Source organism: Equus przewalskii, chromosome 15 (genome assembly GCF_037783145.1).
Source record: "Equus przewalskii isolate Varuska chromosome 15, EquPr2, whole genome shotgun sequence".
Lineage (NCBI taxonomy): Eukaryota > Metazoa > Chordata > Mammalia > Perissodactyla > Equidae > Equus > Equus przewalskii.
Window position 1 is genome coordinate 60233335 of NC_091845.1, and position 25927 is coordinate 60259261.

The window sequence follows — 25927 nt, forward strand, 5'->3', positions numbered from 1 at the left end:
GTTCATTTCATATTCTCATCAAATGCTAGAGAAATATAAAATATTTAAGAAGCCTTATCCTAATATATAGAGTTTTCTGGCCCAGATTCCACAAAAGCTTTCATTCATAGTCATTCTATATGATTTGAAAATTTTATAATTATTTAATTGCTTTTTAGATAATAGTGTCAGGCTAAAAGCCTTTTTTTCCCAGCAAGAAGTTGTACAACATTTTCTTAGTCTTAAAAAGGACATTATAAATATACACACACAAACATATTTAAATATTTTATACATGCATACATATACTTGAATACTTTAAACCATAACAAACAATATATAAATATTCCCTTCCTTTGTACTCTTTCGTAGTAGCTTCAGGACGAATATTTGTTTTAAAAATATGTGCTTCAGGGCCAGCCCCATGACTGAGTGGCTAAGTTCGTAAGCTCTGCTTAGGCGGCCCAGGGTTTCACCAGTTCTAATCCTGGGCACGGACATGGCACCACTCATCAGGCCATGCTGAGGTGGCGTCCCACATGCCACAACTAGAAGGACCCACAACTGAAAATACACAGCTATATACCGGGGGGCTTTGGGAGAAAAATGAAAAATAAAATCTTTAAAAAAAAAAATGTGCTTCAGTGTAGGTCTGTCTTTACTTACAAGTTTACAATGTTGTCTCAGAAAATATTTAATCTTTAATGTTTGTTCTTAGTAGACCCTAAGTTAATACAGTGCAGCACAAATGAAATCTACACCATTGGATTTGGCACATCACCTGTGTCTCTTTCTTTACTTAACATAGTTGAATTTCTTTGGCTAATTAAGAAGACATTTTTCTTTGTTTCTTTGTTTCTTTGGTTTTCTACCTGAAATGCATTATAAGGTGACTGCCTGTTTATAGATCTGAAAACTTGGTGTTTGTTATTGTTATTCGCAGCTGCCCTGTCTGTTTTCATAGAGGGCTTGTGAGAGGTCTCTGTGGCCCATGCTAATGTCACCCCCAGCAAGTGTGGGAAGAGCAGCTACTGCTGTGTGCTCATTCAGGCAGCCGGGAGTTGTGGCTCTCCTCCAGGGTGTCAGCTGCAGATCTGGAGGGCCTGGGCTGTTTGAAGTTCCCATGATAGAAAAATCACCAGTGAGGTTGCCATACACAGCATCTACTTACTTTCAGAATGGATGAGAGTGGGGCCAAAGGATCTGTGTCGACTTCAGTTTACATACACCTTCATTCTTTTCAGTGTGTTTGCACATATATAATCTTGCCAGATCCTGGGAAAAGAGCAGCCAGAAGTCTCCCTTTGGTTTACAAGAGCCAATATCTCACACCGAGGAGACTTGTTTGAAAATTAACAGTCTAGACTTTGGTCTTTGCTGAGGTTTTCCAACTTTTTTTTTAAGTCATAGAACACTTTCTTCGAAAGAAATCTTAATCTGACACCTAATATAAAAAAACAGATGAGTGCTTTAATTCTCATTTGGATAGAATGGTCCAGGGTGTTACCCACTTAGGCCTTATCTCCTTTTATGTCCCTGAGGAGACCCCTAAGCAACTTGAGGCTCCATAGAGCAAAGTCTGAAAACCACGGCAAAACCAGACCTCTCTTGGCCCACGACATTGACACTTCTGACATCCTACATTGCTTTCGATGGGTATTCTCAACTACTTCCTGTCCTATTTTTCAGAAGTCTTTGTTTTTCACAGTGATGGACGAGGCGTTCTGGTGCAGTCGTGAAGGCCCCCAGTAACGAGTCAGTCAAACTCTAATGTACTACATGATTTTGAGCATGTCGTTTGACTCCCAGAACTTTGGCCTCCTCTGTCTGTAAAATGGGGATGGTCTTGGTATATATGGAAAATACCTAGAGGTCTTTGGCTAAAAGATATTCTATCCATGGGATTGGACTGAAAGGAGTTGTTGATCTCTGACTCCTCCTGGGATACCTAGCGATCCCTGGATCGCTTCATAGGGATGGCTTCTCTGGTCTATTCAGTTGTAGCCAGGGTAGGGTCATCAAAACTGGAGCATGTGAGTGTATGCAGAAGTGTCTATGGCTAATTTTCCCAAAAGGGAACTCTGCATTACATGTGCTTACAGTCTTGAGACTTTCACTCCAGTAGATTGGGCTAGATACTTGTTTAAATTAACACCGTAAATACATAATCTGATAGCATATAAAGAACGCTGGGTTAGGAGTTGAAGGACCCCATGTTGTGCTGGAGTTGGCTTCTACTGCCTCAAGAAAGCCAACTTTGCACATGTCTTCCCAACTCTGCATGCAGTGGCATCCTGTTGGTAGCTGAAAATGGCTGTTGGGGGGCTGGGGTAAGGTTATTTACACCTGAAAACCAGCAAATACTATGAATTGGGGCCTTTTTTTTTGAGAGCTATTTTACCAGCACACCATTGAGTAGGCTTTTAAATTACAGACCTAGTACTCCTCCTAAACATTTTAGGCCTCAATTTTCTCATCTATTAAATATGGAAGACAATCCCTTCTCTGTCTGTCTCACCGGTATGTTGTGGCAGTATAAGTGTACAGGAAAGAACTTTGAAAACTAAAACAGATGCCACTGGAAGTGGCAGCACTATCGTTTCCAGTGGGAGGACAGAGAAAGAACATGATGAGCATGAACTAAACCTATTTTCTTTCGGTAAACAGAATGTGTCACTCATACCAGATCTTGTAAACATAAATTATATATGCTTTGAAAGTGTCATAAATATCAAACATAGGTTGAACTACCTTGAAACATAATTAAAGCCATTCTTTAAAATGAAGCTATAGACTAATCAAGGACAAATGCCTTCAGCACTTCCAAGGGTTAGGACCACTGGGTACTGAAGGCCTCTGTTGGGCATCAGCTTCCAACGTGCCATGATTCCTGAGGATGCTTCCGCTAATATTGCCATGATGCAGCAACACAAGTGAGGAGCTAGGAATTGATTTCTTCTTGAGGAAGGTGCAAGAAGCTAAACAGTCTCTGACTTTGTGGGTAACACTTATCCATCCACACTAAGGGTGGCCATGGATAATTGTAGCACTCTGGAAATTTCTACAGGTGTTTTCAAATTAAACCTTAAAAAAAAATCCACAAATAAAGCAGTTTACAGACAAATAATCATTATTGATAAGATATTAACATAAAATTTCTACCAAGTATGCTTCAACGAACATGATCTTCTTCACCTTTTTCATTGAAGACATGCTAAGAATCACATCTTAAGCCTTATCTTATGTTCAGGAGTTGTACATTCAGTTACAACTTTTCTGTATTTTGTGACCCAAGAGTGGATGATGTTGACCTGGGGACTCTAGGGTTCTTGGGTCAAAATATTTTTGGGAGTGGGGCAAAGAGACAAAACTGTACCTTTTATTTTGTACTTTGATCTTAACCTAAACTTATCACTTTGAAATTGTGCTTGTCATAGATAGGATTTTTAAACTCTTCATTGCTCAGAAATATACTGTACAGGTTAAGAGAATGGACTGAGCATTAGAACTGCCTTGGAGCTCTAGCGCTGTTCCCTGCTGTTTCCTTGACCTCATGCAAGTTTCTTATCCTTCCTAAGCCTCTGTTTCTTCATCTATCAGATGGGGCTAATAATAGTTTTTCTTTCCTGGGGCTCTTTTGAAAATTACATGCAAACAGAGTTCAATTAATGTAAAATAATTAAGCTCTTTAAAGAATGAGTCAAATGGTAACACGGCTTAAATTCAAGCAATGACTTCAGTTAGGATCTGGACCAGCAATGCCATGTAGTGAAACTGGAGCTGGAGTGGCCAAAGCTAAAATCAAGCCACCTCCCAGCTTGGGGAGCCCTTGGAGTCAGTGTGAATTTGTCATAAATAAAGCTGGCCTTAAGAAGATATGGTGATATGGTGCCTTAAGTGGGGCATTGTGCCTGGCGAGATTCCATAGTGCTCCCTGTCATTATCCACTTTGGTTCAGGAGACTTTCCCCAGACTAGTGGGGTCACTAAAGAATATTCCGTAGTAGTGGAGCATTGTTATTCCCAGGTAGTCACTCTGTGGGTTATTAGCTAGGGTGAGTGGTGCATTCCATGTTGGAGAATCTTCTCTTCCTGCTTCTTTGTGCACACTCATGTGCACACATCACACACACCCTGCTGTGATTTTCTTGACCTTGCGCCATAATAAAGCCAGTGGCAGTGGAGCTCAAAGAGGAGCCCAGGGCATTGTGAAGTAAAGGGGCATGCCAGAGAGAAGAGTCACCCATGCATATTTTTATCAAAATCAAGATTCCAGGGCAGAGGCATACCAAGGGCAAGATGGTGGGAATGATCTTCCCAGGCACTGCAGGCAAGGAGGGGGCACATTGTCTGTAGAGAATTTAAAAACAATAATGAAACCAACAAAAAGTCAATTGGCTTTTTGTTCTCATCCTGCCCTGTTCTAAATGATCTCAGTAATAAAATAGTATCCCTGAAAAACGTATTTTGTTGATTTAAGTTCTAAACAATTGCTGCAATTACTGTTGAGTTTTAGTAATATACATTTCAGCTTCAAATTAGCACATTTTGTTACTTACCTTTTAAGAAACATAAATTCACAGTAATTTGGAGAACTCCCAGTTATCCAGTTGCCTCTAGCACACGGGACTCAGCTGCCCATGTTAGTTTCCAGAGTTAGTTTCTAAAGGTTTGAATGATGTTCGATGCTCTGAGTACAGTTTGTGTCTCAAAATCTTAGGGCACTAGGTAGTTAGCACTTAAATATGTTCAAAATAAACAATGATAGCCCAATGATCATACAGTCAAAGGAAGAGAGCTTGAGCTACTCCAGTTGTATTATACTGTGTGACCAGCTGAAATTTTTGTGTTTTAAATTTAAAACAGTGAAACAGTGTACACTGTGAGGTGAAATACTGTTGTTTCATGAGTACAAATTTTAGTGAAATATGAAATGTATTTGTTTCATTTTATGACTGTTGTTGAAAAAATGTTGAGAGGAAGACTCTAAACATTAAAAATGACTCAGCCTGGGCGTAACATACCTCTCCAGCGTTGAGTCAGACAAATGGGTAGATTTTTATCTTCCAACGTCTCACACGGAAGTTGATTTTACTATTTTCTTCTTATCCGTCCTTTCTGCAGTTGTTCCAAAAGCACATAACTCCCTGTTGTGGAAGCAGTATGTGCAATAAAAGGCACTGTGAAGCCAATAGAGAGCTGAATTCAAACCTTAACTCTGCCACTCACCAGCTAGCAGGGCTGGGATGCAATCCTAAATGTCCCTTTCTTCTTTTGCAAAATAAGAATAAGAGTTGTGATAATTAAATCAGATGTCACATGGAAAGTGTCCACCATCCCCATCACATAGTAGATACGATGTTAGTTTCCTCCTCCTCTCCACCTTTCTCCTTCTTGTTCCTGCATTGGCATTTGTCTGTGTCTGCCATCACTCTTGCCTTTTGATATTATGATTACTTGACACCAATATCTACATGATATATATAATGCCTTATAGACTCAACAACTAACTCATGACCACTATTGATAATGTGATCTGTCCCCTCTGAACCTCTCCTGACTCCACTTACAAAGCAACAGTTAAATGAGGGAATTTCTGAGCTACAGTCCGGGTCTAAAATGCGGTGCAAATCCTGAATGAGTGAAGAATGAGTGAAGTCATTCTTGCACATACAAAGTGGGAGGAGGAAATGCTTGCACATTGTGAGTTCAGGGGTACATGAGTTTTCTATTCTTTATGGCCATTGCCAGGGAAACAGCATCATCAAGGTGGCTGTCAGCAGTGTGCTGAGTCACAGCTTTTATTGGCTTTTGTAGTAAAGGACATATATATATACATGGAAGAAAGGAAACAGGACACGACTAAGTCGAAACAGTTTATTTCATTTTGTGCATAGATGCTGGTAGTGGCACCCAAAATAGCACTTTCACTTTTCCTTAACTTTTCTATCCCCTCCTTCTAGGAAGTTATAGAATTTGTAGTTATATTGTATCTAATCTTCTTTGATTTATACTTAACATTAATTTTTCTGGTTCCTCATATCTTTTTAGTGGTACACTGTATCCAACAGGATAAAGGCTACTCTGCCTTTGACTTAGCTTACAGGAGTTACATAAGGATCAAATTAGATAATATATAGGAAAGATTTTATAAATCATAAAGCATATATATGTTAAGCATTATTATTTTCTTATATCAGGGATCAGTAAACTCTGACCCACAGACCAAATCTAGCTCTCCACTGTTTTTTGTGTTGACCTGGAGCTATCCTGTTCCCTTTAAGGATTTTGATTTAAAGTAGGTCTTGTGTGTAACTCCCTCCTTGTATTGAGCCCCAGGCTATGTTTCTCATCCTGGAATTAGTTCAGCATTTGGCCCCATGGCAATTGCAGTTTATTTATTTGCTCACCACTCAGTCTCCTTGTTTTAGTTCATCATACCCATTCAAGACTTCCTGCAAGCCCAGCATTCAGATATTTTGCTTCTTATAATCTAGTTGTATTGCTGTGAAAGTCCTTCAGAATATCCCGCAAAAGTGGAAATCTTCAAAGCATGTTACATGCCCTAATATTCCTATTGCAGATGAGAAAACAGGAATTCAAGCTCCTGTCCACTGTCTCTTGGCTCTAAATGGTATACCAAGACTTGAACCCAGTCAGTCTGAGCCCAATCCAAAAGCTAACTTCTATGCTATATCCTAATTTCACATATTCAGCCTGAATGGTGGTATGTACCCTGTGAGGAAAGAAGCCCAAAAGGTGGTTATTTCCCTCTTAATCCCAATGTCGTTGATAAAGACCACAGGGTCTCCTCCTTTTAGTTTCTAACCTAAAGTGCAATTAATCTTGGTTAAATATATGAGAGGGTTTCCCATTCCTTCCTCTGAGTTGACCAGGTCTTTAACCAGCACTCTGACTTTGAAGCCTTCCCTTGTCTCCTCCCGTGTGCGAAGGCTCACTCCTTCTTCAGTGTCTTCACTTAGCTCTGCCCTTACCCCTTCTAATTGTTCTGGAACGGTTCTATGTCCTTCCTCCCAATAAGCTGAAAAGTTCTTTGAAGGTGAGCAGTCTATCTTTTGAGTCAGCATTATATCTTCAGCCCCCAGCTCAGTTCCAGGCAAACGATTGGTGCTCAGTACATGTTTGTTGAAGGAATTATGAATGTGTCATCAGTTCTGCAAATGTTGGCTAGCATTATTTTAAGAAAGGGCGACTGTGGCATAGTCACAGAAAAAATGGATATGAAACCAAAGACCTGATGAGGGGCAGTAAAAATAACTTAACTTCTGAGTCCTTAAAGCGGTCAGAGTACACATGCTTCCAGGAAGTGACAGGTTGGTAGGCAAAGACATGAGTGAAGAAAGCAAGCGGCCTTATCTTCTTATTCCCACCATTGCTGCCACCTGGCCATGACTTTCCCCAAGCACGGGGGTAAAGGTGAAGTGGAAGGCGAACTCTGGCTTGCCCCAACTCACCCAGCTCTGGTCTAGATTGGCACTTCTGTCCAAGTTACCAGCAGGTAGGATAATGGCTAAAATTAGGACTAGTGGAAGATGCTTGTTCTATATGGCTTGAGTCAGCTGTCACTCAAGTATGGTTGATAGCTGTATGTCCCATCGACCATTGTGTCTATCTCTACTGCCCCAAACTGGAACTGGATGTAGTTGTCTTTAGGGGCTAATCTCCACATTGACTGACACATCTGGATTAGAGTGAGACTCTGTAGGTATAATTACATCATCTGGTTTTCCAAGAACAGTTCCAACTTTAAATATTTTATCTCATTTTAATTTAAGTATACCTTTAACTGTCAGTCATGTTTTGCTTTTTTAGTTTGGAAAAGGCAATAATATGTTTCAATATGCAAATAATAGGCACCTAGCCCAATTGATAAATATTAAAAGTAGCCAAGTAAACAAATAATTATGAACTTCCAAATGCGTTACACAGGTTTTTAGCCACTAAATGTGTTTGAGGTCAAAAGACCCCTCATTAAAACTTCTGATTTCCTTCTCTTCTTTCTAAGTTTACCAGATGTGACTAAAGGTACTTGAAGTTTCTTTATATTGCTTTGCCAATACATTGAAATTATTGATAAGAGAAAAATATGCCCTAAATGAATTTGTATTTCTCATGAGCTTCTAGAAGCCATATAAAAAAAGAAAATAGTCACTGAGGAAGTAAATATAAGGCATAGAAAGTATAAGGTATGTTATTAAATGAAACTTCTGTAAAGTAATTGTACCAGGAAATATTTAAGGTTTTAAAGTTCAAACTCTGAAAAATAAAATTAAGATTATTAAGAAAATCAAATTCGTTTTCCCAGCTGATAAAGACTATCCATATAGGAATTGACCATCTTGTTTACAGTTTCCATATTTCTCTGTGATTCCCAGAGTAACAATCTAGTTTATAATAATGACTATTAATGGATTTACCCTTTACAAAATATTTCATCTACAGCCCAAAGACTAAGCTGCCCGGGGCCCTTATAAAGCTGTCATGTTATTAAAGTTGTTGAAGAACTCTGAGTTGGTTGAAAAGCTTTCGTTTATTTGTTTTTATAAAGTCCAGTGACACAAAGTTGGCTGGAGACTCTGTGGCATTCATCATTTCCTCTCTGCAGTCTGTCAGCTTCCAAACATGGGCAAAGTGAGTGCCCGTTCTGCCCTCTGCCTGTTCCTGCACGCTCCTGAGCACCTCCAAGTTCACACGGAGTGAACTTGATGTAATGGCTCTTTGCTGGATTGGTGCACGCTTTCAAGTAACTCTCGGTGAAGAAGGCAGGAAATAATGCTCCTGGATAAAAAATGGTCAGCTAGGGGCTGGCCCCGTGGCCGAGTGGTTAAGTTCGCGCGGTCCGCTGCAGGTGGCCCAGTGTTTCGTTGGTTTGAATCCTGGGCGCGGACATGGCACTGCTCATCAAACCACGCTGAGGCAGCATCCCACATGCCGCAACTAGAAGGACCCACAACGAAGAATATACAACTATGTACTGGGGGCCTTTGGGAAGAAAAAGGAAACAAAAAGAAAAAAAAATCTTAAAAAAAAAAAGTCAGCTAATAAATGTGCAAGTAAATGATTTTTCTTATAAACACAGGGCTTAGAAATATGTTTTTAAATGAGGCGATTTACCTGCCATGCTGGAGATGGAGAATCCTTCACTTCTGGCATATTCTATACATATCTAGAAATAAGACCTTAGAGTGAATAAAGTTAGAGAAAAATGGGCATTCTGGTATGGAAAATCTGGAGGTTTATACATAGACATGTACATATCTATGAGCTATTATCTCACTGCAAAGTGATGTAATTTGCTTGTTTGTTGTTTCTCTGAAGCAACACCAAAAAGTTTTTTAAATATTTAAAAAATTTCCATAGAGAGAGTTTTTCAAGGCCTACTTTTCTCAGTTGTTTGTCATAACCTGTAGTGACTGCTTTCTCTTATTTGCTATTTTCATCTTGGTCATTTTTCATGTGGACACTATCAGTAGCCCTCTCCCTGGGGAGCAGTGTAAGTCACATCAAATTATGATGTCTTGTTTTCAGGCAGGTGACAATGCAGAAAGATTTGAGGCTCTACAATGAGAACTAGGTTTGAGTTCTGATTTGCTCACTAACTAGGTAGTGTGGAACAAATTATTTAACCTTTTCAAATCTCAGTTTTTTCATCTGTAAAATGGGGATAACAACATCTACTTCATAGGATCATTGTAAGGATTAGAAATAATTTGTGGGAAATTCTATGTTGAAGGCTCTTACTGAATATTAGGTATTATTATTAACATATGGCATGCCTAACACACAGTAGACATCAAGAAAAGGTGATTTCCTTCCATCCTGAACCACTACGCTTAGGTTGAACCACTGTGCTTAGGTTGGCACAATCAAGTTATCACTCCAATAATGCATCAGAAGATTGAGGATACTGATGGGAAACTAACTGATCTCTGATACATGTCTGTTTGCATTTTACTTCTGCTCCTCTGTTACCATTTCCAAAACTTCCCTCTATCTCGCTGGTTTAATTTTTTCTATCACCATATGCTTTTCGGTATTGCTTTGCCAAGTAGCCATAAATAAATAAACATTTGCATTAAGAGTGCAAGGCTTTTATACTAAACCAGTATCTATTTTGTTTCAGTAAGGCTTAGGTGGAACTTTCATGTTCGCAATTCAAGAAGTCATTCTGGATACATGGATTGTGTTATTTCCCTGGCTCCATCCATCCTTAGTAACAAAGTAGACAATTAGGGATTTATATAAGGAATGGAAAATAATCTCGAATTGTTTAAGCATATTTATGTATAGTAGAGGGCAGAATGATGCCACATTTTCCTAATTTCTTTGTTCTTCACATGAAAGTTCAGACTTTTCTACTAGCAAAATACACATATATGATTTTTCTGGAAATTCTAAAATTTATAAGTTGAAATTAGTGAGTTTAAAATGTGAAGTCACCAATTTACTTCTTGTCTTTAAATTGTATTAAGGGCTTAAGAAATATCTCATCCATCAAGCTCATCTCTTAGTTGCCAAAAGATGTTTTCTGCTTGAATATCTTTTTTCAGACAATTTTCATAAGGTGTTTGAAAACTTCTCTTTTTTTGTCCAGAGAAAATGTTTTTATTTTCTCTTCCTTGAACTTCACTTTTTGGTTTGGCCAAACACCATAGAAATGAATGCCTTGTGGACTGAGCACTTTGACCCACTGAAAGCTCAGGCTCCAGCAGATTGCTTAATATTTACCAAGTGCCCCCAAGGCTCCAGGCACATTCAGCCAGCTGAGGCAGCCTGTATTTGGCATGAGTTGAATTCTATCCATTTTATTCCTGGATGAGGGAATGTCAGAGTGGTCTTAAAAACTGAGTTAATGCAGTCTCTGCAGATACTTTTAAGAGTCCTGGGGACATGCTTACGCTACATGTGGTAGTTTCCTACAGTGTCTTTGGACTCTTACATTTCTGAAGCTGGCTCTCACTAGATGAAATTCTTAAGCAACTTAAGCTCCAAAATGGCCCTTGGCTTACTCACCCCAAGGAAATATGGCTTGCTAAACCTTGATTTATTTCCTATCACCATCATACTTTGAAAAGTCCATCTCCTCAACGAATGATCATCCAAAAAATAGTATCAACTGCTTTAAAAATTACTCTAACCATAGGAAACAAAAATAGTTGACTTTAGAGTTTTTCCTTCATTTTCTCACTGGCTCCCAGTAATTGCCCAATCCCAGCTGCACACAATATGGCTCCACTTCTAGATTTTAATTGTTGCATTTAGCATTTCCCAAGAAAAGCCCAAAAGTGTTGAAATAACAACAGAGAGGGTCATTAATTGTTACAAACTTTGATGTCAAGTGGTCTTAGGTTCACGTCTCATTTCTACCAATTTCTCATTTGTGATCTTGGGAAAATGCAACCTCTTTAAACATCATACTCAGCATTCATTAAAGCAGGATAATTATAGCACCTATCTTTCAGAGTTGTTGTGAGGATTAAATTTATTCATTCTAAAAATATTTATCAAGTGCAAGCTATGTGCCTGGCGTGTTTCTAGGCACTGGGGATACAGCAATGAAGAAAATACAAAAAAACCTCTGGTTTCATGAAACTTACATTCTAGTGGATAAGATACAATAAAAACATGAATAAATAAAGTATTGGGTATTAGAAGGTCATAAGTGCTATGGAAAGCATAAAAGCTAGAAGGGGGATGTGGGAGTAGAGAGATGCAATTTTAGACAGATTGGTCTGGAAGGGCTCACGGAGAAAGCGACAGGAGTGATGTTTGAGATATCTGAGAGAAGAGCGTTTCCTACCTAGGGGATGCATAGTACAAAGGCTTCATGTTTGAGAAATAGCAGAAGTTTCTTGAGGCTACAGGGGGTGATTAGAGAGATAATAAATAGGGAAGAGAGTTGGACAGTTGATGGATATAGGGCTTTGCAAGCTGTGGAAGGGACTTTGTCTCATACACTGAGTAAAATGGGAGCCACGGAAAGGTTTTAAGGAGAGGAGAGCAAGATCTGACTTCTCTTTTAAAAGAATCAGAATGGCTGTTGTGTTGAGAATAAACGAGATATAACACATAAGACATTTAGCACAGTGCAGGGCCCATCATAAGCAGTGGTAATTGATAACTGCTATTGTTATTAGTGGTTATAGTATCATTATCATCATTGTCACCGTCATCATCATCATTATTTATTTTATTGTTGATACTGCCTCTGGCTCCTTAATCACTATGAGGCAAATGCAAGTATGTGGGCTGTGAATATTAGACTGGGGCCCTCTATCATCTTGCACTGAAGTTAAATCAGCAAGAGGGGCTGTCACCAGCAAATTCAGCAAATGGGGCATTTAACTCAAAACATCATCAGCTGTGTGGCTCAAGCCCCCAGTGCTTCACCCACCCTGCCGTAGCTTCAGTAGAAGCCCTCACTGTTTATTAGTCCAGGCAAACAAGTCCAGATGTAAGGAGTATCCGGTGATGTGGACCAGAAGGAAAACTTTTCTACTGGCCGTGATATTTCTTTTTTTTTTTTTTTTTTTTTTAAAGATTTTATTTTTTCCTTTTTCTCCCCAAAGCCCCCCGGTACATAGTTGTGCATTCTTCGTTGTGGGTTCTTCTAGTTGTGGCATGTGGGACGCTGCCTCAGCGTGGTCTGATGAGCAGTGCCATGTCCGCGCCCTGGATTCGAACCAACGAAACACTGGGCCGCCTGCAGCGGAGCGCGTGAACTTAACCACTCGGCCACGGGGCCAGCCCCCCGTGATATTTCTTTTGCACACCTTTACTCTTTGTCCTACCTGTCCTTCTTGGTCCTGCTTTCCATGATTTTGCTTCATCACTAAACGGTGCTCAGGCAGTGGGTGGAAATCATAACAATAGTGCCTTGTTCTTATACAGTGCATTTCTTTCCAGAACCTCAAAATACTTCCTGCCCCCTCTTGTTATTACACATTCCCTGGTTCTGTTGGCACATCTAGGCATTGCATAGAACACAAAATTAGGCACAGATTATTATTCTCCAAGGCTTGACAATCTCTAGTTTGGGCTGGGTATTATACTCGTTGACAGAAATGATATAGCGACTCTTTTTAAGCTAGGATGATTACGTGGTGATTACGGCATGTTTTTTTCCAAGGCAGTAGTAGTGGTGGCATTTATAATAATCAGGCTTTGAGGAGGTCATGGACCCCCAAGTGAATGACCTTAAATCTAGTGAGCTTCCTATATCCCTTAACATACATATATCACGCACACATACATACAACACACACACACACACAAAAGCAGCCTGCAGATGTGGTTTGTTTTACTTGCACACAGCTTTTTCAAAAATCTAAATTTGTTGACATTTTTTACACAAATCGAGTTTTAAGGTTCTTCTTCAAAAATCCGAACATTTGGCACTCCTCCACCCAAATTTCTCCATAGCAACCATCAGTTGGAGTTGTAGGAACCAACCCAGTGGTGTTCAACCTTGACTGCACAATAGAATCACGTGAGGTGCTTTTTCAAAAATACTGATGCTCAAGCCCCACAGGCTAATTAAAGCACCATTTTCAACAAAAGCAATGGCAGCAAATGTTTACTGAGTGCATATTTTGTGCAAGAAACTACGCAGGGAAAAGAACAGATATATAAAATATAGTCATGCTGGGGACATAGAACCTGTATAAAAAAGATGATAAACAAGCATAACTACGCAGAGGAAAGAGCAGATATATAAAATGTATTCATGCTGGAGACATAGAATATGTATAAAAATGATGATACACAAGCATAGAAGATACAAGATATGCTTGGTACCAAGAAAGCTATGTAAAACAATGGTTCTAACTTTGCTGCATATTACATCCACTTGAGGAGTTTTGAAAAATCCTGGTGCCCAGTTTGCACCCTAGACCAATTAAATTGGAAATGAGAAGGGGGAAAGGAACTCAGGCATCGGCATTTTGAAAAGCTCCCCATGGTGTTCCAGTGTGCAGGAACATTGCAGAACCAGGGAGACAGAGCAGTGCTTCTCAAACTTTAAGATGAATGTGCACCACCTGGGGGTCTCGTTAAACTGCAGCTCTGGATGCAGTAGGTCTGGGTTAGGGCCTGAGGTTCTGCATTTCTAACAAGCTCCCAGGTGATGCTGATGCTGTTGGTAAGGCGCCACATTTTGTGTGTGACAAGGATGTGGGGAATAAGCTGCTACATTTTAGCTCTATGACCTTGGACAATTCAGTTAATCACTCTGAGCAGCAGTGTTCTCCGCTATAAAATAGCCTTAACAATTCCCTCCCTTGAAGTGCAGTTTGGGTTAGATGCAATTATAGATGTATAGAGTACCTATGCAGTAGATATTTAATAAATGTTGCTATTATCACTGGAATTTAGAAGAGAAAGGGATGATCTAGGAAGGTGCACAGGGAATCACTGGGGCATGTCTTTAGGGGTCTTTGGAATAAGGCCATGGATCAGTAGAAAGAACAGCAAGCCCTGGTGTTCTTTGCAAGGAGAGGTTGAGTTTCACAATTAATCATCAAAACATTTACTTTTCACTTTAATTTCCTTTCTACCTTTATGCAAGATTTCTGCCAAATAAATTTTTAAAAATTGACAAATTGGAGTTGACCTACTCTACTCCTGCTACCCCCTGGTAGAGATACCAGCAAGCTATAGAGTGACCAGGAGGAGGTAGCCGAAAGAATGGATGGAGAAAGCCAAAGTCATGCTGAGGGGATGGCTGTCCCCTTGAACACAGACAAAGAATGCAAGTTGATTGAAACTTTCATTTCAAAAATGAAATACTTTCCAGTTCTGCATCATATCAATGTTTCCCGAGGCAGAAATGAGAGAAGTACAAGGGAGATTGTAGAAAATTCACAAGTAATTAATGAAAAAATTGTCTCGTTTTCTGCTAATAGAAGGTATGATGGTTTTAAAACATGGCCGCAAATTCTCTGACCCTCTCCCAGCAAGAGGTGGGGGCGTATGGCCCTTCCCTTGAATTCATGTGGTCATGTGAGCACTTTGACCAATAGTGCATGGTGGAAGGGACCCTATGTGACTTCTGAGGCCACACAGAATGCAAAAAGCCATGTAGCTTCCCGTCTGTCCTCCAAAACACTTGCTTTTGGGTCCTGAACCACCATCTGAGAAGTCCAACTGCCCTGAAGCTGCCATGCTAGAGAGGCCATATCTAGGTACTCGGAGATAATCTTAGCTGAGCTTAGCCTTCCTGTCATCCCTGCCAACGTGTCGTGTGTGTGAGTGAAGCTATCTTGTACCTCTAGACCAGCCCAGCCACCAGCTGAATGTCACTGAGCGTCCTCAGTTCACAGTACATGAAAGCAGAGGAATCACCCAACTGAGCCCTGCTTGATTTCCCACCCCACAAAATCGAGAGATGTAACAAAATGGTGGTTGTTTTAAGCCACTAAATTTTGGAATGGTTTGCTTCACATTAATAGATAATCGGAGAAAAAGATTTAGTTTTAGTTTTAAGATGTCATCTTAATTCTTCCCATTGAAGAAAGGTGAATTTTATTTGTGTGCGTCAAGTAACTCGGGTGAGCATAAAGAACATTCAAGAGTCAAGAAAACTGTATTCTTGTATTGACGTCACTTCTTCCTAAGTTAATCTATAAAATAATCTGATCTCAATAAAATAGTAAGATAATTTTTTGGAGAGAGGGTTGACTAGTTTTGGGTTTTTGATGTTCTTAAGAAAAGATAGACGTGTGAGGATTGACAGGAAAATTATGGTGGAAAGAGGACGAATAGGGGGCCTAGTCTTACTCAGATGTTAAAATAAACTATAAAGCAAAGGAAATTAAGATAAATTAGTACCAACACAGGACTAGGCAGTCAAATTAGCAGAACAGAATAGAGATCACATATAATATAAATATTTATAGGAATTTGGTGTATGATAAATGGCATTCAGAACAATGAGAAAAGGATGGATTATTCTTTAATTAATGTTGGGTCAACTGGCTAACTATTTGGGAAAAAATAACAAAGCTGAATACATAGCCACTGCTTATGCCAAAGTAAATTGCAAATAAATCAAAGATTCCAACATAAAAACAAACCATGAAAGTACCAGACAAGTTTTTAAAAATAACTCTGGGGTGCGTAAGGCCTTTCTAAGCAAGACGTAAAACTAAAAGGTATAAAGGACAGATGTGTTTGAGTATACAATAATTAAGCATTTCTTTATGGGAAAAGAAAAATACTATCAACAAAGGCAAATAAACACTAAACTGGAAAATATATCGGCAACACAAATGACAAATGGAGGCTCATTTAGTTACTATGTAAAGAACACTTATGTGTCAATAAGAAAAAGACCAATAATCCAATAGTAAAATGTGCAAAGCATTCATTTACTTCTTCTTCAAGTATCTATTGAGCACCCACAAGGAGCCAGTCACTGTTCTCTGTGCTAATGATACAGTAGTGAATAAAGCTAAGTTCTTGATCCTGTGGAGCTCCCATTCTACAAGGCAGATGCGAATGACAGAGAACGAACAAGCAAATACATCCTATTTCAGATAGCGATAAACACTGCAAAGGAAACCAAGGCAAGGCAAGGGGATCAAGAATGAGGGGGAGTAGATGCTAATGTAGGAAGTTTTCAGAAAAAGAAACAAGCGACAGAAACAAGTGAGAGAAGTATATGAGAAGGTTCATAGATGCATACAGTTAAAATATATTCAAATAGTACAGCATTACTTCTAATACCAGAGAACAGCAAATAACCTATAAGTTTGTCATTCGGGGAGTGGTTTAATATATTATAAGTGGAATAATTACAGGGGAATACTATATGTAACCCATTTAGAAGAACAAAGTAAATTTGAATATATCGATATGAAACGAGCTCAGATTAAGAGCCAAACAAAATGAGCAAGATAGATTTATAATATGAACCTTCTACGAAATAAGAGGATATACAGATACATATATGTATGCATGTGCAAGGAACGTTTCTGAGAGGATAAATCAGGCTTTACAGATGGTGATCAGCTCTAGAAACATTCACTTTCACTGGTATTCTCTTGAACTTTCCATTTTTTTTAGCCACACATATATTTTAACAATAAGGTTTTTCAAAAGAGACAGGGCTTCCAGTCCTGGCACAAGTTTAAGACTCAGACAGTCACTTCACCCTTCTGCTCCTTGCTTTCCCCAACTGTGAAAAGAGGAATCTGAATGAAATTATCTCTAAACGTTCCTTTAAGTTCTGAGATTTCAAGCCTGACATTGGTGTTCTTTTGTATACTATTTTATACTAACTTAAAAAAATACAGAAAAGCAACTAGAAGGAAAACAAACTACAAAATTGATTTGGGGCTACCAGCCCATATTCTTTGATGTCTATCTTTAGGCCAGGTGCCCCAAAGTAAATAAGAGCCTTGTGTTTTGGTTAAATTATTGGCAATAGGTCACTAAGAAAAATAGCTAGGTGCTGAAATATTTTAAGCATAAACCTCTCAATATCCCCGAAATCATGCATTCCATGTCTTTACCTTCCTATATCCCATCTCCCAGGAAGAAATTTTTCAGGACTGTAGCATCAGAGCCGGTCTTTGCTGCAAGTCTGACGTGAGCTCATGATAAGGAAAGTCAAGAGGACTTTTGTGTTTGCTCCTTCCTGTTTGCGTGTTCGATTTACACCATCATATCTGACTCAGCCCTTCTAATGACTTTGACTGTGAATTCACATTGGGTTGAATTTTTATTAATAACATCATCTTAAAGTGGTAGGGTCAGAGCTATTTATTGCAAAATGATTCAAGTCGTTGACCGGGTTGTAAAAACTCCTCTTAAGAATTTACCTCAAAAACAGTCCTAGCTCAGAGGTGCTTAAATAGCAGGCAAGAGAAGACCTTTTCACATCCCTCTGGAAGGGGTGGGGAGCATTGAAGGGCCTTTGGTGGACAAATGGCCACCATTTCTGGAGTCTGAAGCTTTGTAAGATCTTAGGCGTCCTCTTGAGGCCTGTAAATTAGCTGTTCTTATCAATGGAGCCCACAGGTAGACTTCAAGGGAGTCCGCATACCTCCTAGGACTGTATGTAGAAAAGTGTAATATGCAAGAGCACCTTTCTGGAAATAAATCAAAGCAACAACAACCACAAAGATGCCCACATTAGATTCTCAAAGGGATGCATAACCCAAGAAAGATTAGGGACCAATTGCTTTCAATGTCCCAGAAGACTGCTTGTTATCTCAGGCCTCTCAGCTGGAGTTCTTTCGGGCACCTGAGGAAGGAAGGTGGAAATTGACTCCAGGGTGGCGTGATCCAGTGGAAGAGGCCTGAGCTTAAGGTCTCCTGTCACCTACTTGCTCTGTTACCTTGGGAAAGTTATTTGGTCATGCTGAGCCTCAGTTTTCTCATCTTAAAAATGGGCATAACAATACCTCACCCCTCTGGTTGAAGGTGCTAAGATACAAAATACTGTGCTACTAAAACCACCGTCTTTGAGAGGCTGACTGACGGGCTTGGCATCTCCTTGTTGGAAAGGCAGACTCTCAGGCTCCTCTTAGACATACTGTGTCAGAATCTGAATTTTGACAAGATCCCCACATAGTCTAGATTATCTGGTATTTAAATTATTGATTAAAATAAGGCTTTCAGTCTATGTCTGGATTTCAAAATGGATTATCTTTCAAGATCTGGTTTTCGTCTCTGCCACATCCCCGGTCCTCTGACTGGTTAACCTAAAGTTGACCATAATCACGAAGAGCATTTTATTTCCATAAGGCACCATTTAGAGAATGATTTACCTACAGCTTGCAAAAATGTGCTAGTAAATGCAACCTGTTCTAAACAAACCCTCTAAACAAGCCTTGCTAAAGGAGGCAGAGTGTATTTACCTTACAGTATGTTAGTGAGACCTGAAGTGGGAATATAGTGTGCGAGGGTCTGGGGAACAGGTCTTGTGAAGCCCTTCAGATCCCAGACTCCTGGGACAGATGTCACCAGAATTACATCTTCAAGCTAAGCATCAAATGCAAACAAACTAAAAAAGGGAAAGAAATTATGAGAAACACCAACATTCCCCTCATCCGGAAAAGCAACGCTGGTCACAAAGCTAAAGTTTAGGAGTTTTCATGATAAGCCAGACTCCTGTAGACATTAAAACTGCCAAGATTATAGAAAGTCCCCCAAACCCCCCACCAGCTGTCCTTGGGGGTGTGTGTGTGTGTGTGTGTGTGTTTATGTGATGTGTGTGTTTGAGTGTGTACACCTGTGCACATCCTTTCTCCCTTCAGTTGAATGTACTGAGCCTCACTTCCTAGTTAACCTAACCCCAATTGGCCCTACTCTCTGATAGGGCTGCGGAGGAATTCCAGGGTGGAGAAAATGGTATTTCTATACCATTAAATGTCTGCTCCCCACCTGGCTGTCTTTTGGGTCCTCACTGCTAAGTGCTACAGCATGTATTTCCTAAGAACAAGGACAGTCTCTTTTATAAGCACAGTACAGTTATCAAAGCCAGGAAATTCAACTTTCATATAATGCTATTATCTAATTGGCATTCCGTATTCAAATTTTGTCAGTTGTCCAATAATGTCCTTGATAGCATTTTTTTCCCATTCAGGATCCATTCCACAATACCGTGTTGGATTTAGTTGCCACGTCTCTTCAGCCTCCTTTATTCTGAAACAGCTCCTCAGCCTTTCTTTGTGTTTCTTGACCTTGACCTTTTTGGAGGGTCTAGGCCAATTCTTTTATAGAATGTCTCTCAGCTTGGATTTCTGATGTTTCCTCAATACTAGAAAGAGGTCGTGCATTTTCGGAAGGAATACCTCAGTAGTGATCTTGTGTCCTTCTCGGAGCATCATATCAGGAAACACATGATGTCAGTTTATTCCACTATTGGTGATGTTAGTTTTGATCGCTTAGTCAAGGTACTATTTTCCTCTTTGTTATTAGTATGTTATTTGGGAGGAAATGCCTTGAGACTAGGCAAATACCATTTTTCTCCTCACATTTTTACCCACTAGTTTTAACATCCTTTGATGGTTTTCTAACTCCATTGTTCCTTCCCTATTTATTAGTTGGCATTCTACTCTGAGGAAGAGCTTCCGCTTCTCCCCTGTTTATTTATTCATTTGCTTGTTTATATCACTGTGGACTTAGGGAGAAATCCTTGACCCTTAAATCTTGAAGCTTCTGTGATCTCCTCCTTCTAGAATCACTGAGAACCAGCCGGAGTTTCTCGTAGTGGTTTGGGGCTGCCTGAGGTGGGGCCGTGGGAGGGTGGACATGCAGAAAAGTTTTCCCAGCGATAGGGGTTTTGTAATTTTGTTTCCAAACCAAAGTCTTTATTTAACCTGGAAGTTTGGCTTTCTTTACTTGTACTCACAGGATGACTCTGTAATCCTTTCTTTGAGAGCAGAAACCCAGACAGAACACACCCTCGGTCCCCTCTCCCCTTCCATTCAGGCTCCCCTCTCTCCCCTCCAGTGTGTACTCTCAGTGGCCCACATGTCAGTTCCAAAGTCAGGAGTAAGTGTCTTACGCTAAGGACTGGAAGATGTTCCAAGGTGCTGAAAAATTTCACCTTCCCTTTATAGGCCAGAGAACCCAATGTGTAGGTCCTAGTGACTCTTTATACCTCCTGTGCTTTCCCAAAGTAAACGTTTTTCTGTCCAATTTGTGATTGCATCTGAAGATTCTTTTAAAACCCTTTATTTAGAAACTTCGGTTGAGAGCAGGACATAAGACTGCCATATTGTAGGTGGCAAATTACTGAGAGATTGTTTTTAAAAAATTAGCATAGTTTAGCAGGGATTTAGGTAGCTTTGTTGCCAAAGTCTCAGTATTTGCAATTTGCTATATGGACTTGCTTTATTAAATTTTATTTTATTTTAATTAAGAGATAAGCAAACTTCTTAATTTATTAAGTGGCTTGCTATTAACTAGGCTTTATAGGAGTTTTTCCTTTTTTTTTTTTTACCATATGGAATTATCTATCAAATATGTAAAGTCAGAGAAATAATTGATAAAACAGATTCACTTTTTCCCTCCCTGCTTCTGCCAGTACAACAATGAGCTGTTGGTGGTATAGCGAATTGACAGACATGGTTCAGCAAAGTGACAAAGTAACTCAAAACCACATGAAAAATCAAGATGCTTCAGCATGTCTGATGTGCCTGGTAAACTAATTGTGACTATCCTATGGTCCTGGCTTGAATAGGGCAGCCTCATTTCTTTATACTGCCTTCATTTCCTTTTCAAATAGCTATAGAGATTACTCTATTGCTCATTTTTGCCTTTAGCCAGCTGGGTGACATTAGTGCTATAGGACTGGGGAGTTATGCCAAGGGAATTCGTAAGTGTGTATGACATTTACGTTAACCATGCGGGCTTCCAGCTAGGCCATCTAAACCTTTAATGTTATTTATAAACTACGGTTTTAAATTAGTGCGCACAACTCACATGAAAAATGCGTATATAAGAAAAAGAGTTTTTTTAAAAGTTGGTCTCCCTTCATGCAAATATATCCAGATGGTAAGACCCGTCTTTCACTTTTCCTTTGCATAAGATTCACCGATGCATCCAGTCTGCCTGTTCTCCCAGTGGTTAGAAATTTAGCCCCTGAAGTTGTCATTGAAGACAAAATGGACAAAGTTTCCGGATATTTATGAATCAATGAATGAACAAACTAGAATTTATTAAAAAATGCATCATTACATTTTTTACAATAGCTTTTATTTATCTAGTTGTAAAAGCCATCTATGCCTATGGAGGAAATTTTGGAAAAAAAGAAAAGAATAAAGAAGACATTTAATATTCACTCTTGATTTCACTAGCCAGTATCTGTAGCTCCTCCTAACATTTTGGAGTGTTTCTTTCCAATCTGTTTCTATGCATATGTAATGTATATATGCTTTTAAAAATGGCTGAATTCATAGTTTGTATGTATAGTTTTTCATCCTGCTTTTTACATTTAACATTTTATTGTGGTTATTTCTCACATTGTGACTTGTGAGTACTAGTTTTAATGGCTGCACGTTACTTTTTAAAAGTATTCCCCCCAGTTTGAAACTTATAGGCTGCTTCTGATTTCATCCTACTAAGGCAAATACTTCTTTGCATGTAAATCTTAGTCTGCATTTTTGGTTATTTCCTTAAGCGCATCCATGCTCTCTTAGAGCTAAAGCAGAGACAAAGCTTAGGATTCATTACCTAGGGGAAAAGTGCTCCATTTCAGCCCTGTTAAATTCCTTGTCTTTTCTGACTTTTTGCTACAAGAGTGATCCGTCAAGTTCACATCCCTCTTTAGCCCACAACCTTGTCCTCGCAAGGACTGCATTACCAAATTGGACCATGGTGCTTGGCACAAAACATGTTTTCTTTTCTTGGGGTGTGGAAGATAAGGCAGGATGGCACCTTGCCCAAAGTGATCCAAGACCTTTTTGTAGGGAAAGGGAAAGTTTTGTTCGATAGGACCTGAGAGAGTGTTTCAAAATAAAAGTTTTATTAAGGTGAAATTTGTTCCTGTGTTAGAAAGATAAGGTTTATTCTCACATGCCTGGGCTAGTTCCTTCCAACATGTTTTCTAGCTCTTCCTGTAGACACACAATTTCAATGACCTGAGAAAGACTTTACACCCTGAAAAGAGAGATAAAAGAAACTCAAGACCATGAACACCATTATCACAGCGATGCCCATAGATGCTCACATCATTCTTCATTGTCAATTGCAGAATCCTTTATCCCTCTTTCAAAAAGAGTCTTTGTGTTTCTAAGAATGAGCTGGCTGTCTCTCTCCCAGCTATGGGAAATGCAAGAGAACTTCGTGGAAAGCGAGTATATATGGTTCCCTGTAAGGTTAGAGGTGAGCGCCCGTCACTTAGTCACAGTCACCATCTGCTCTCGTGTGCACTGGTGCTGCAGACATTGTTACAGTGGTGGCACAGGAAGTGTCTCTCTTATAGGTACTGAGCTTCCTGTACCCAGAGAAGTGTGACCAGGTGCCCTGGGAATATATTTCTTCTCCTGGCTCTGCTCTGACTATATGACTTTGAAAGCATCTTTTTAAGGACCTGTTCTGGAAAACATTATGACAACTTATGAAGAAACATACACTATACTAAGTTAATATAAATTAAAGACAAAATGCAAGAAGGCAAATGAAAATAAGGATAGATAATAACAAGTTGGAGATTAGGCTAATATTCAAAACATATACCATTATTCATTCAATAACTTTATATTGAATGCCTAACATTTGCCAGGAACTCTGGGACACGTTTTTCAAACTTAGTTGCAACACATTAATGGTCCATGAAACTTCATAGTGAGTGACTCCCATTTTTAATGGAACAGGATGTGAAAGCTAGAACATAATAGAAAGGAAAATATCAGAGAACATTGCACAAAGTAAAGGTATTATTTACTAAAATGTATGTTTCAAATTTGTGTGTATTTGTGTACTCATTCCATATTTGTAAGGTTTTTGCCTCCTCTTTTTTTTCTTGATTCATCTGATTACAGGCTTATAGGTTTTATTAGTATTTTCAAAGAAGAAATTTTTGGCTTGAGTTATTTTCTCTGTTGCATCTGTGCTTTACATATCATTAATTTCTAATTATTATTTTCTCCTTTCCACTTTCAATGACTTTAATTTGGTATTATTTTTATGACTTCTTGAGGTAGATACTTAAGTCATTGATTTTCAGGCTTTGTTCTTTTCTAATAGACGCATGTAAGTATATAAATTTCCCTCCAATCCCACTTTTAGCTACATCTCACACATTTTGATATGTCATGTTTTCTTCATATTTCAGTTCATAATACTGTCTAATTTTCATTGTGCTTTGACCTTGACCCATGTGGTAATTAGAAATATATTGCTGAATTTCAAACATTTGTGTATTTTTTAGTTACCTTTTTATTATTGATTTCCAGCTTAATTCCACTGTGGTTAGAGAGGATCTTCTATATGATTTTTTTTTTTTTTTTTGATTCACTCCCTGACTCACCCAGAGCAACTTCCAGTCCTGCAAGCTCCACTTCATGGTGAGTGCCCTACACAGTAACAAGCTGTAAAGGCTTGTAGCCTTGGAGCAATAGGCTATGCCATATAGCCTGGGTGTGTAGTAGGCTATGCCATCTAGGTGTGTGTAAGTTCACTCAGTGATGTCCACATAATAACGAAATCACCTAATGACACATTTCTCAGAAAGTGTCCCCAGCGTAAAGTGATACATGACTGTAGTAAACAATTAGTGACTGCATCAAAAGCCTGAAGTTTTCCACATTCTTTTACTTAGCATTTCTGCTTCTCAGAATTTATCTTAAATAAATGCTTATGGCTATACACACAGCTTTTGTGACAAAGATGTTCCTGTGGTGTTGTCTATAATGGCAAAAGCTCAAAGGAATGTGAAAGCCTAAAATGCTACTGTATACTACTGTGGACTTTATAAACACTGTACACTTAGGTTACACTAAATTTATTAAAAAATGTATTTTTGTTTCTTCAATAACAAATTAACCTTGGCTTACTGTAACTTTTTTACTTTATAAACTTTTTAATTTTTTTAACTTTTGGACTCTCTTGTAATAACCCTTAGCTTAAAACACAAACACATTGTACAGCTGTACAAAAGTATTTCCTTTCTTCATATCCTTATTCTCTAAGTTTTTTCTATTTTTAAAATTATTTATTTACTTATTTATTTTTGCTTTTTAAACTTTTTTGTTAAAAGCTAAGACACAGGGCCAGCCCGGTGGTATAGTGGTTAAATTCTCATGCTCTGCTTTGGCAGCCTGGGGTTCATGGGTTTGGCTCCCCAGTGCAGACATGCACACCAAGCCGTGCTGTGGCAGCATCCCACATACAAAATGAGAAAGGTTAGCACAGATGTTAGCTCAGCAACAATCTTCCAGGAGCAAAAAGAGGGCGATTAGCAACAGATGTTAGCTCAGGGCCAATCTTCACCAAAAAAACAAAAACAAAAACAAAAACAAAAAAAGCCTAAGACACAAACATACACATTAGCCTAGGCCAACACAGGGTCAGCACCATCAATATCACTGTCTTCCACCTCCACATCTTGTCCCACTGGAAGGTCTTCAGGGACAATAACACACATGGAGCTGTCATCTCCTATGATCACAATGCCGTCTTCTGAAATACCTCCTGAAGGACCTGCCTGAGGTTCTTCTTAAGAAGGTGTCCTTCTTTTCAGAAGTATGTCCACAGTAGTTTGCTTGATTTGGTTTTTTTTCATCATAGATTTGATTGTAAGAAGATAATGCACCATAAACATTCCTCTCTATTACTGAAAACCTTTTGATGTTAGGGTTCATGTTTTCAAACTTTCTAAGGAGCTTGTTGAGGTCTGTGAAAGCTTCTACTAAACCCTTCACTGTGACTTTTCTTGGAGGGATCTTCTTCCTTCTCTCTTCCTGCAGTTTCCTTTCCTCTTGCCATAACTTTATGATGGCTATGACATTATGATAGCTATGATGTCACTAGGTGATAGGAAATTTTCAGCTCCATTATAATCTTGTGGGACCACCATCAAAGATGTGGTCCGTCATTGACTGAAATCTCGGTATGCAGCTCATGACTATAGTTGGATGGGTAGGGATGTGGGGGAGGGCACACAATAAATGAATGAATGTCAAAGCGAATGAATGTCAAAGTAGTCAAATGTAAGAAAGAATATTCCAGCACCAGAGCCCTGGCCAGAAAGCCTCCAAAGGATGTCTGATATGATGATTCTGTAGTATCTGTTTATTTTTTTCCTTTTAGAAAGAGAGAATGGATTTTAATTTTTTTAATAAGTAGATTTCTTTTGGGAGATACCACTGAATTTGGAGATATATACCCTTTTATTGTTGGTTTTTACTGTTAATTATGTTGTTCCAAGTCCAATTGTGTTCACACCAGTCAAAAGGATCCTTACAAAGTTCGTT

General features: G+C 39.0%; 1 protein-coding gene and 1 long non-coding RNA gene across 36 annotated transcripts in view; one reads left to right on the forward strand and one right to left on the reverse strand.

Annotated features, from left to right (window-relative positions):
- THRB (thyroid hormone receptor beta) overlaps window positions 1-25927 on the forward strand; it is a 360916-nt gene that overhangs the window by 113338 nt on the left and 221651 nt on the right. The window lies entirely within an intron of this gene.
- Window positions 8511-17651, reverse strand: LOC139076192 (uncharacterized). 2 transcript variants are annotated; one of them, XR_011527543.1, is made up of 3 exons: window positions 17513-17651; window positions 9114-9165; window positions 8511-8981 (listed from the first exon to the last, which is right to left on the reverse strand). It is a non-coding gene; the product is annotated as an uncharacterized lncRNA (long non-coding RNA). The 2 variants fall into 2 exon arrangements; XR_011527544.1 differs by having other exon boundaries at window positions 9114-9178; window positions 17513-17646.